This window comes from Protopterus annectens, chromosome 3.part1 (genome assembly GCF_019279795.1).
Source record: "Protopterus annectens isolate FY-2018-M chromosome 3.part1, PAN1.0, whole genome shotgun sequence".
Classification (NCBI taxonomy): Eukaryota; Metazoa; Chordata; order Ceratodontiformes; family Protopteridae; genus Protopterus; species Protopterus annectens.
In genome coordinates, this window is record NC_056732.1 from 739313887 (window position 1) to 739327021 (window position 13135).

Here is a 13135-nt window from a genome sequence, read left to right on the forward strand (position 1 = left end):
AGATAAGTGACATCACGAGGGGGGTATGTATGAAAGGAGTGTAGCTCATTGGAGCAGAGTGACATGTGTCAGCTTACATTTACATAATAGTGAAAGAGGTGTGTCAACAGGTAGGCCAGGTAAAGTCAAGAAATCAAAGGTGTATGCTGTGGATAACACCAAAGTCTCTTGCTGAGCATACATGCGTGCGTGTGCGCGCCAGTAAACCCAAGTAAGACAGTGTGCATGCGTGTAAGCATGTGTGTGAGTGTGTAGGTTTGAGTAAGCATATGTAAGGTTGTGTAAACAGTTGTAAGCACGTTTGCGCCAGTGTGCATGCATTTTAACAAGAATAAGCAAGTTTTAGTCCATGTAAGCATGTGTGCATGCGTGTGAGCTGGTGTGCGCATGTTTGCGCTTGTTTGCATGGCGCTGCCCCCTGAGGAAACAGAAAGGGAAAAGGAAGCACAACAAATAGCAGGAAGTTAACCAGGGAGTACTAGCAGAGCTAGCAGGGGAAAACAATCAGAATCAGCCAATTACGCAGGCATTACACTAGCCCAGCCCAGCACTCAAAACCCAGCAAAAAACTTTCCAGTATGTATTTCTCAGACACACTGCAGCACTGCAGTAAGCTAATAGAAGTGAAAACTGAAAAAGCTTTACTGAGACAAAGAAATGTTAGGGGCTGCCATTGCTGTCATAAGGCAACATATGCAACATGCTGAGGGTGGTGACAATGCAAATGCTGCTGAGCAACCCACAGTGAGGAGACGGAGAAGAGTGTACAGGCCTAGGGTAACCTACCAGGGGCTACATGAGCTGGAGATAGTGGAGCGCTATAGAGTGGACAGAGACCTCATGCAGCAAATTGTTGAGCTGTGCAGGCCATGCCTCACACACAGAACCAACAGAGGGGAACCCATCCCAGTGGAAACCAAGGTATGTGTTGGCCTAAGAATATTAGCAACAGGTACCTTCCAGAGACCAACTGGTGATATGGGGATTTCACAGGCATCAGCATCTAGGGTACTGCACAAGTTCCTGAATGCCATGGCAGCACATGTCGTGATCATGTATATTTCCCCAATTCCCATGAGGTATTGGCCAGCAATATGCATCTCTTCCAGCAAATAGCGGAATATGGGTGCAATAGACTGCATGCACATTCGCATCAAAGCACCAGCCGGTGAGCGGGGTAGTGTCTACTATAATCGCAAAGGTTACCCCTCCATCAACTGCCAGGTCGTGTGTGATGCCCAGGGCATAATAATGAATGTGTGTGCTGGATGCCCTGGAAGCTACCATGACTCCCATATCTGGCATCTGACACAGCTGTACCAGACATTTGCCAATGGGGACATCCCTCATGGTCACCTAGTGGGGGATGCTAGATATGCACTCAAGCCGTGGCTGATGACACCCATCAGAAATGCACACACACCTGAACAGGAACGCCATAATGAGGCACACCCACAAACACGAAATGTAATTGAGCGTGTGTTTGGGCTGCTCAAGTCACAGTTCCGGTGCCTGGACACATCTGGTGGAGCCTTGCAGTATTCATCAACTACATGTACCCAAATAGTCATGGCATGTGCTATGCTACACAATATGATCCTGAGAAAACAGCTGCAGCAGGAGCAGCATAGGGCTGGGCACAAAAGCCCCCCCACCATTGCCAAGGCCATCACAGGCAGAGCGTGACTCAGAGGAGGAACATCCTGAGCCTACCCCAGTAGGCAGAAGATGTGCCCAGTATGCTTTGGCCTTGGCAAAGAGGCAACGCATAGCATATACACTGGCTCAGTAGGAACCCTGGAAATTATACCTCTCTCCAACTTGCACATACAGTAAAAGCGATGCCTAACTTGACACTACCTGTTAACAAACATGTATAGAGAGTGTAAAATGTGCATCTGACATAGGCAGTCCTGCAGCACCACCTGAGGCATGATTGCTACGTGTTAAGCAATATAAAGCACTGCTAAACAGCTCTCACCACTATTTAGTATATGTAAACAAAATTGCACACACTAAGTAGCACAACTACAGGCAATGTTGAGCAATATTGTGCACTGTCCAGCAATGTTGGGCAACATTGAGCAATGTTGTGCAAGTCTGGTCAAATGTGGGTATAGTTCATCAAAAGCAGGTTAACAAGTTCATATTTGCTTCACTTTTCTTGAAGCAGTCTGTTTTGGCTTGTATGAAAATATGAAGCAGTGACAGTCCTCGAACCCAGGATACAGTGCACTATAGTCAGAGTACAGAACTACTAAACCATGACAGTATGTCAATGGTCAGCTTGTATGAAAAAATGTTGATAAGTCAATGCTAAGTATCTTATGGAAACCTTGCAGGCGTAGCATAATCCCTGTTGAGTTAAGACACAAAGGTGAGGCCTGCAGTAATAATAGAACCTGATATAGTATAAATGTTAATATTGGTAATGTTCACACACATCAACAAACGTAGTGGACCTTAGACAGCAACGTACTGCAAGGTCACACTGGGCATGCTCACACACTTGAAACTGTGAGACAAATGTCAGGCAACAAAACACTGAAAGTCTGAACTGGGCATGCTCACACACCTAGGTCAAGTTTGAGTGCAGCAGTGGGCCACACATATCCCTCAGTTGCAAGTGTCAACCCAGGAACCTCACACTATTCACCAATCCACCATGTGCACACAGTGATATGACAACAGACACAATATAAAATAGTGAAATCCTGTCACAATCAAATATGTTATGCAGAAACCTAGGTTGTTCTTAGGAAGTAGTAAAGCAAAGAAACAAAACCTGCAATCAGTACTATCACTGAACAATGTGCATCCCGAACATTAGCATAGGTTCAGAGGTTGACACTAGGCTATCTGCCCTAGGGAATGTAGAAGCCTAGCCACAGTGTGTTTGTATTCTGCAATCACGCTAGATCAGTAGGCTGTGCCTGTCAATAGTAGGTCACACAAGATATCCCACATATGTTCATTTCATTCTGCCTCTGTCTAGCAAGGACCCATAACATATCCCAGGGCTAAACATACGATTACCCGTCCACCTGTGAAGATGTCATCTGTAGGTGGTGAGCATGGGTCTGTGCATATATGGTACTGTGTTCACATTCCTGAGTGAGTGGAGCCTCTGTGATGGTAATATGCCCCTCCAGCATGTCCTATTAACATCATTACTCACGTACCTGTCCCTGGAGCATGTAGCTGTAAGGGACTTTGATATACTCATGTGGAGCCTGTCCAGCAATGCTGTGATGGACATGGCATCAAACAAAAGGCACAGACTGCATCCAAGTAGGCAGTAAGCAACTGAGGAGAGCTGGGGTGACCATAGCCAAACTGTGCATACCATCTGTGTGAGTCCCCAGAGCCACTTGGTTATGTAAATTTGTGTACATTCCAGTTGCTGCAGGTGTTGGGTAAGGTACATCCAAAATGGGCCATTGTATCCAAGCATGTGCCAGATAACTACAGGGTCACAATGACCCCACCTGATCTGGATGTAAAACTGTATGGGATAAGGTTGCCTAAATAGAAGGTGTGTCCAACAACATTGGCAACGTGAATGTCAAAGGCAAGAGTACTAAGTATTCATGTCCCCAAATCACAAACCACACACACTGTACGTGATGTATCATTGCCTATGTGGTAATGTGTGTGCACGATGTTACTACCAAATGTGATGACTATGCATCTAAAGTAGGGTAGCTCTAGGCCATGGCTCTGGCACAATTCATCCATCTCTGTGAGACCCTTTCTGAGGATGCTTGTGCCAGCTGTGGAGTTTAATATGGCACACAGTTTGCAGTCATCTGCAAACATGGTCATCCATATTCCTCCTGTGTTACCCAGTATGTATCAGAAATATATACAGAACAAGAGAGATCCCAGGACTGAGCCCTGTGGGATGCCATGTGTAACTGGTGTATAGTCAGACATGGCACCTGCAATACTGACCATGTGTGTGCTATCCATTATCCAGTTAGCAATCCATCTTGTGACATATGTGTAGATATTGAATCTGGTGATCTAATATGTAAAGGCCAAGTGGGGTATTGTGTAGAAGTGGTGTGCAAGCTCCAGGTAGGCTGTGTGGACAACCCTGTGTATGTCTATGGACCTGTTAACTGTTTAAAGACATCAAACATCTGCAAGAGGCAAGATATGCCCACAACAACACCAAATTGTGTAGGATCCAGTGTCTGTAGGGTCACAATGTGTATGTGTATGTGTTCCATGATGATACACTCCATAGCATAGCAGACCAGGATAGTTAGGCATATATTGTGATAATTTCCAGGGTCCCTTGTGGCACCAGCACTGTGGAGCAGATACACCATAACTGTATGCCATTCCATGGGTACACATCCTGTAGTAACTGTGATATTGAACAGTGACATAATGTGAGTGTGAAGTTTGTCATGAATCTCGTGTATGCCTCAGTCTGGGACACTATCTGGTCCCTCTGATGCTGTGTTGTCTGCTATGGAGAGGGCAGCACACACATGTCCATCTGTGATGTCAGGGAGGCTACACCCTGTTGTGATGGACATGTGCACTGCAGGGGGGATGGTGGGGAAACATTCCCACTGAACCTGTTGTCCAGGATGTTCGCAATGTCAGTGGGTTCACTGTATCATTTGTAATTCTGCAGTAACTCACAGCATATCTGTGAGTTCCCACACAGGTCCCTGACATAACTAAATAAGGCCTTGTGATTGCCCATAGTGTCTGTTGCAAGTGTCCGTTAGAAGTGGGCCTTAGATGAATCAACAACTGATCATAGCTATACCATAGTACTGATCAGAGATGCCTTCCAGATTGTGATTGTGCTCTATAATGTAGTAGCCTCCTCCTGTCCCTGTATAGCTCAGTAATGGCCGTGGTCCAGTAGACAGGTCCCGTGCCTTTGGAGGAGTGAGTCTTGTAGTTATCTGGGATAGTATGATCCATGAATTCCAGTAGTTGTCCATAGAATGTGCTTGTAAAGTATGAAGTTGTCTGAGCTGTAATTAACACTGTCCCAGGGTCATTGAGAAATACCACCTCAGTTTGTACAAGTGTGACATTTGCTCATGAGAAGTATGTCACTGAGATCACATAGGATGTGTGTGTGTATGGGATATGTATGTCTAGTGAGATGAATGTATGCTCTGACCTTAACAATTACAGGTATACCTCTGTTGTGGAACATAGAGTCCCCATGTGGGTGATGATCAGGTACTACATGTTTAACCCCCTGTGGGTGTAGTGACCAGGTCTGCCCTAGCATTTGAGTGTAACAATCTTAGCAACTGTTGTGCGAGGGTGTCACTGCTTGAGTAGTATACCCAGTCAATGTTTGTGTATTTGAAGTCACACAATATAATGGTGTTTGGTGAGACCTTCATATTCCCCAGTGTTCCCAGGAATAACGACTGTTGTGCCCATGTTTGGGAGTGTTGTCTGTAACAGTCTACAAACTGAAATGCAGTTTTGCCCACTCTCAGTTACACATGTACTTTCCCCAGTGCTTTGTGCACTGCTACCAACCTGGAGGTGTGTGTATGAATGATGTATATGGATACCCCCCTATTGTTGTTGTCCGGTCCGAGTCTTGTGTCTGAAAACCATGGTATGATGTAAAACCTGTTAGTGCTGCTGTGCTTTTGCGAGCCTGAACCAGGTGATTGTTACTGCACATATATCGACAGATTCCATACTGATGTGAGTCCTGAGTGTATGCATTCTGAGGGTTAGACATCAGTTGTTGAGCACCATCACTCTCCGTTTCCTGTACCCTGTAACGTCTATGGCTGTGGTTATGTCTTCTGACCCACGCTTCAAACAGCCACTATGTGTGTGTCAAGAGCCTTAGGCAGTCTATGAAAGCCTAGGGGTGACAGGTGCATGGTGTCCATAGTGAATGTACATGGCATGTTGAGCATGTAATCCCAGGCTGACAGACACTGGATCCCCTGTGAATGACAACAATATATTAGGCAACTGTTAAATGTGATCATGTCATCTGAATACTGTGACATAGTACTTGGTGAGGGTAAGATGCTACACAAGGTCAGGATCATACTGTCCTGGGCTACATGATCAGAGAGCCCCCCTCTATGTCTCTTGTCATGTAGTCCAGGGAGGAACGTCTGAGGGTCTACACACCAGAATGGTCAATGATGGAGCCATATTTGCACTTGCAGTGGACTGACAACAGTGCATGTGCCATGTGGCATATGCTGGCAGCCGATACACAACACAAATTGACCTTCACCTTGTTCAGCCTGGTGATTGGGATGTCAGTGTGACGGACAATTACACTCACCTAATACAAGTGTATGAGGTGTGTTATGTAGGCCTAAGGGCAGTGACTGTGTGGCACAATGACTTTGTGAACTATGTGATGATATGTGTGTACGGTTGTGTGTTAGCAATTGTTTGTGCGTCTACTTTGGATGTCTCAGCTGCTTAGGCAGAGTATATTTAGATGTTCCAAGTATGTCATTGCGTGTCAATGTATATGGTTTGCTGTTGTCATAGGTGCATGTGTGACTGTATTTGTGGTGTGTGTGGTTACCTTCACCACCCGATAGATTGTGCCAGTCATGGCTTGGGAGAGCCTCCTGTCTGTCTATACAGTTCCATCTCTCACAGATATCTGAGTTTGTTGGTAGGAGGACAGTGTTACCTGTGTGCATAAGGCAGTTGTAACAATGCGTCAGAATTCCAATATGCACCAGCTGGACTGGAGAGTACACACAAAACTGACCTTTGGACATGCCAGGATATGATGATGACATACACTGTCGACTGATCACAAAGGATCAGTAGTGTGTCAAGTGTGTAAAAAGAGTATAACAGGGTTTTAGTGTTCAGGTTTGTTGTTGCTGTGGAAAGATAATCTGCAAAGGAGTACAGACAGAAACATTACACCTCCTTCAACTATGTCAGAAATATCGATGTACAGTCATATATGTCCTGAGTCAGGGTCAACTGTACCTGACTGACAATGTCAACATCCTGTCAGACAGGCCCATACATACATACCCACCTCCCAGTGACAAAAGGCCCTTACATCATACCAGGAGATATCACATGTAGAATGTGTAAACTGGTCCTCCCAATGCCAAATGAATCCCATCACGTGGATAACATTGTTTCCCCATATGTGTCATAAGTGAACGACAGGACAAACAGACACTGCACCCAGACACTCTGTTGAGCCTCACACTCTCTACAGGATCTTACACCATTGAATGTGTTACAGCAACATGTGGCACTCCCCACAAGTGTTGGTGCACAACACACCATGGGAACTATATTCCTATAAGTCTACGAAGTCCGAAATGCTAGTCCATGGAGTCCATCATGATTGCAGTCAGGAATAGAGATATTGTAAACCGACAAACACACAACACAAATGTCTGTGGTATGTTAATGAGCACATCATGTTCCCCAAACCTGCTAGATATCTTGCAAGGCAGCCACCCAGGACATACATCACTGACAGGAGCAACAAAGGTCCCACATAGACTTTGAATAGCCCTTTACCAACATCACAGACAAATATGGTATCCACAAAACCTACAATCTGTGCATGAATATGTATTGTCATATGAAAGAATGGTAATATATCCACAGATAGATCACACCAGGTATGAGTTGTGTATTCCCGTTCAAGATGTTCACACCTGCTGACCCACAAGGTTCATTCATGGGATTGCATAACACTAAGTGCACACACATTACCATGTCAAGTCTGATGATGTCAGCAACCTACAAACATAGCATGTGAATAAAAACCACACAGTAAAGCATATAGCGCGTCATGTTAATGTGTATCTCACTAGTATCATAACATAGTTAGGTAGGGGTTAAAATCCTGCAATTGCTGAGTGTGTGTGTGTGCGTGTGTGTGTGTGAGAGAGATTGGCTTTGAGAGGAGTGGCTTTTTTGGGGACTGTGGAAACACATTAGGAGTGGTGAATACCTCTTTGCCAAGTGTGATGATGTCAGCATCCTACAAATAGAGCTTTGGAAACAAATGCTTCCAGTTAAGTAAGTAACGTGTCATGTTAATGCGTATCTTACTAGTGTCATAACATAGTAAGATAGGGGTTTGAGTCCTGCAAGCTCCAAGTGTGTGTGTGTGGGGTGGGGGTGATTTCCTTTGAGAAGAGTAGCCTTTTTGGAGACTGTGAAAACATATTTTAAAAGAGGTACATCCCTCTTTAGAAAATCTGATTATGTCAGCATCCTACAAATATTCAAGGAGAAGAGAGACCACTCAGTAATGCATGTAGCATGCCATATTAATGTGTATTTCTCTAGTATCATAACATAGTTAGGCAGGCGTTTGAATCCTGTAAATGCTGACTGTGTGTATGAGAGACTGTCTTTGAGAGGAGTGGCCTTTTTGGAGACTGTGGAAATACATTAGGAGTGGTGAATACCTCTTTGCCAAGTGTGATGATGTCAGCATCCTACAAATAGAGCTTTGGAAACGAATGCACCCAGTAAAGCAAATCGCATGTTGAGTTAATGCTTATTTCACTAGTGTCATAACATATCCAAGGAGAGGTTTGAGTCCTGCAAATGCCAAGTGTATGTGGGGGGGTGTATATGTGTAATTTCCTTTAAGCGGAATAGCCTTTTTGGAGACTGTGAAAACACATTTTAAAAACGGTGCATCCCTCTTTGGAAAGTCTGATGATGTCAGCATCCTACAAATATTCAAGGAGAACAAAAACCACCCAATAATGCATATAGCGTGCCATGTTAATGTGCCTTTCTCCAGTATCATAACATAGTTAAGTAGGGGTTTGAATCCTACAACTGCTGATTGTGTGTGTAAGACTTCCTTTGAGAGCAGTGGTCCTTTTGGAGACTGTGGAAATACATTAGGAGTGGTGAATACCTCTTTGCCAAGTGTGATGATGTCAGCATCCTACAAATAGAGCTTTGGAAAAGAGTGCTCCCAGTAAAGTAAATAGTGCAACGTGTCAATGTGTATCTCACTAGTATCATAACATAGTCAGGTAAGGGTGTGAGTCCTGCAAACGCTGAGTGTGTGTGTGTGCGACAGGTGATCAATGCAGTGTGGATTTTGCTTTTACTACTGTATGACATATGTTTCATACAGTATGTGCATTGCACACATCGGGTATCTGCATGTCAAATAGATTTGTGTACATGTGATTTCAGTCAGTACATAGGTGTGAAGCCTGCATACTACATGAATACATTTGTAACCTTCAACAGATTGTGCCGCTGCTTCTCAGATCATAGGCCACATATGTATGCCTGCGTCAAGACCGGCCAATGTAGTGATCCGTGGCCAAGGACATCCCTGCCACACACACCCATGAAATGTACTATAGAGTACTGTGAGTGAGGGTAATTGCTGGGGTATATGTCAGACATGTTCATACACAACAACGACTGGCAATAATGGACAGTCATGATAGATGTGCACCAGCCCTGTGGATATGCATGCAGACCCCTAATATGTTATGTGAAACACTGAGGGACCCCACAATACCTATGGATATGTGGATACCAAGGGACAGATTACATAACATGTGTCTGTCTGTACACATTGGTACCCAACATACATGTTCAGGGCTACCACCTATGTGGTACTGTCAGGATAGTATGTAAATGTGGATGACTATGCCATAGACGGCGTACTGCTATACAGCATGTATTGGACAACAGGTTTCTGTCTGTATAATACCCTTGTGTAGGATATGCATCCCATTCGGGGAATGCAGTGTAGGCCAATGCATGCATTTCCAGATGTGGATGGACATATCCGTAGTATGTTTGCATGTACTGAAGAGGACTTTATGCCACACAGGTGTGGTCCCAGGAACATGTGGCGGTCAATACCAGTGGTTACTGTTATAGTATAGTACTGGAAGGATCAAACTGTTACTGAGTTCCCTACAACTGTGAGTCATTTGTCAGGACATCATCTAATGATTGGTTATAATCATGCTGTTGAGGTGGTGTATACTTCTAGATTGCAGATCATTGACAGATATCAATGGTATCACCCACAGCATAGTGCCAACCCATGTCATACACACATGTGCACCCATGTTAGTACATATCTGTAGTAGAATGCATACTGGCCATCGAAAGATACCATCAGATGTTAACAATGTGTAGAACAGGGTATGTCGCACATCCCATGTGTCCACTATGCAAGTACATGCAGACTGTGCGCACACACCATATTCACAGATGTACACCTGCTAATTTGTAATGCACACATCACACACGTACTGTCCACTCACTAACACATGCTGGCAACACTGTACACTTCAGCCAAGTGGCACATGGGTGGACACTACATACTCAGACCTAACACTGGTGTAAACAATGCTACAATGACTATCAGAGCTGTGATGCATAATGCCCGCTCAGATATACCCACAAGGATATCAGTACACCTTCCTGTTGGCAACTTGCTACTATTGCTACACTGCTATAATGTCACCCTGTGCATCAGAACCATGTTAGCCTTTTCCTGCATCAATGAGACAGATGACAGGAGGTGGCACAGGTGTCATCATATGCACAGGGTGTGTTGTAAGTTTGCCAGAGTCCGACATTGACCCATCCAATCAGCATGTCTGTGTGTGTGTGTGTGTGTGTGTGTGTGTGTGTGTGTGTGTGTGTGTGTGTGTGTGTGTGTGTGTGTGTGTGTGAGGGATAACAGTACTGCATGGGCCAATGTTGATGTAATGTGTGTGTATGTGTGAGCTCTAGTTGTATGGTAAATGTGTGTGTGTCTGCATGCACACAACTCCACCATGTGGCTGCCGTATACGGGCAGTTGTGGGACAGCCACAGACTCTACCAGCTAGGCCATACAGATCACTGTTTCTGGCCATGGACACCATACCTGTGCCTAGTAGGGGTGCTACGGGCAGTATCAGGTACCAACCCTGACTGGGTGCTATCATCAGAGGCAGAGGTATGATGACTGGACCCATGTCCCTGCTGGGACTGGCCAGCGCCACATAAATGTGGTCTAGTAGGATGGTCAATGGACAGGCCAGCCCCAGCATTGCTGGGGCTGGTACTACCACTACGGGAGCAGCTGTGATCCGTGGTCCATCCGCGATGACTGCCAGCTGATGCTGTTGCTGGCATGCATCCACATCAGCTTCTCATCCTTCCCGCACAGTCCTGGCTCATGGCTAACACATTGTGGAGGACATCTAATGTCTCCCTCCAACGGCTATCAATGACCTTGGTGTAATTCTGAATGACACCGGCAAGGTCACAGATGCTGTCATTGATAGCAGTGTAATCGGGCCTCTGTGCCCTTAGTCCATGTTGGGTGTACTGTTCCATACATGCCTGTGCCTGCATTACAGCCCAGAACATACTGGAGGTTGTGATACTTCCGGGGGCACGTCTGCCAGGGGCAATACAACCAGTGGTGTTCCCTGAGATATCCTGGACATCTGCCTATGTAGTACCATTCCGGTAATCCAGCTATGGTTGCTGTGAGGGGATGCACGTGTCATAGGTACCACACTCTCCTGGTCAATGCCAACTGTATGCTATCCCTCAGCTACGGCCATTGGTGACGAGGGATGTACTGGCAGTATGAGTGTGCGCATAGATGGGGTTGACCGCTGTGTACTGTCGATTGGAGGACCAACGACAGACCCTGTCAGACCTTCCTGTGCCACAATGCATGTCTCATCATCTCCACTATTAGTGGCAGTGACATCAGTTTCCCTGCTGCATTCAGCCATTCATAGAATATGAGAGGGTTCATCAGTGGCCACAACTCTGGCATTGCTACAGTGGGTATGCTAAACTGCAGTACAACAACAGTCAACAGTCACAGGTGTAGGGATATTATACAAACTATCCGTATTGCACAACAGTAGGCAGCAGAACTGCTAAACACACAGTACACATCTCACGTACACAAAATCTAACAATACAGTTAACTATAGTCTACAGATAGGGCATATTACCTGCTTGCTCCAGGTGGATGTGCTGGGTGGCTCCGGCCTCCATTACAACACATGTCAGAGGTTGCTGTAGCTGTTGTCCAGGAGCCACCATGCTTAGGAGCAGCTCCTCCGCTCTGGTGAGGGGAGATGAATGGCCACCCCACCACCTTTGGGACATGGGATGAGTGGTGATTCATTTGAATAGACCAATAGCTGCCAAAGGAAAAACCATTAAATAGAAAAATAAAAAATGTTCACTTTATACTTTAAAAAACCCAAACCATTTATGTTATCCTATTACTTAAATAATCTCTTTAAAATTCATTTTTGTGCATGTATATTAATTAAAAACATTTAATTATATAAATTAATGTTTCAAAAACTTTAAAACCATTAAAAACCATTAAAAGTGTTCAGTGTAAATGTTGATGTTCAAATGTATTCCCAATGCCCTCTAGTGGTCATTTGTATTATTGTTATCCCCTTTCCCATTCAAAGTTTTGCAGACCTTAATTTTAATAGTGGTATAATGGAAATGCAATCATTTAAACCATGGGGTTTGTCGGCTTCCAGAGTTACTTGCCACCATAGTTCTTCAAACTCTATTTTTTCCTCCCATAATCCCCCCCATTATCATTTTTTACTTGTTTTAAAACCATGAACTTGTATTTGTATTTAGGACATACTTTTGAGTATGTATGTAACACTGCAATTGTGAATCTAAGGGTACAGTAGATTTAGTTAATTGTGAAAACTGTGGATCCTTCTATGTAGGAAAGACAGAAAGGATGTTAAAAAGAAGGATCTATGAGCACACATATGAAATATCAGTGGGAAAGGAAAGCGATGCTTTATTTAAACACACAACATCACACTAAGCTAACACACATTTACAGACCTTGCACACATTCAGCATTACACTTATTCAACCTCACATAGCAGCTATTGCATTAAGGACATGTGTGAGTGCATAGTGTCATAGGTAGGTAATATGCTATTAGCCCTAGGGCCTACGGCAGCCTAGCATATGCTACCCTAGCCTTTGACACACATGTACTTTGATTTCACTTGCCCCTGCCAACCAGAACCACAGAGGTGTTTCCTGGGGTGTATTACCAATCTCCCACACAATCATCAGGGGTATTTATAACAACTGCTAAGGAGGAGCC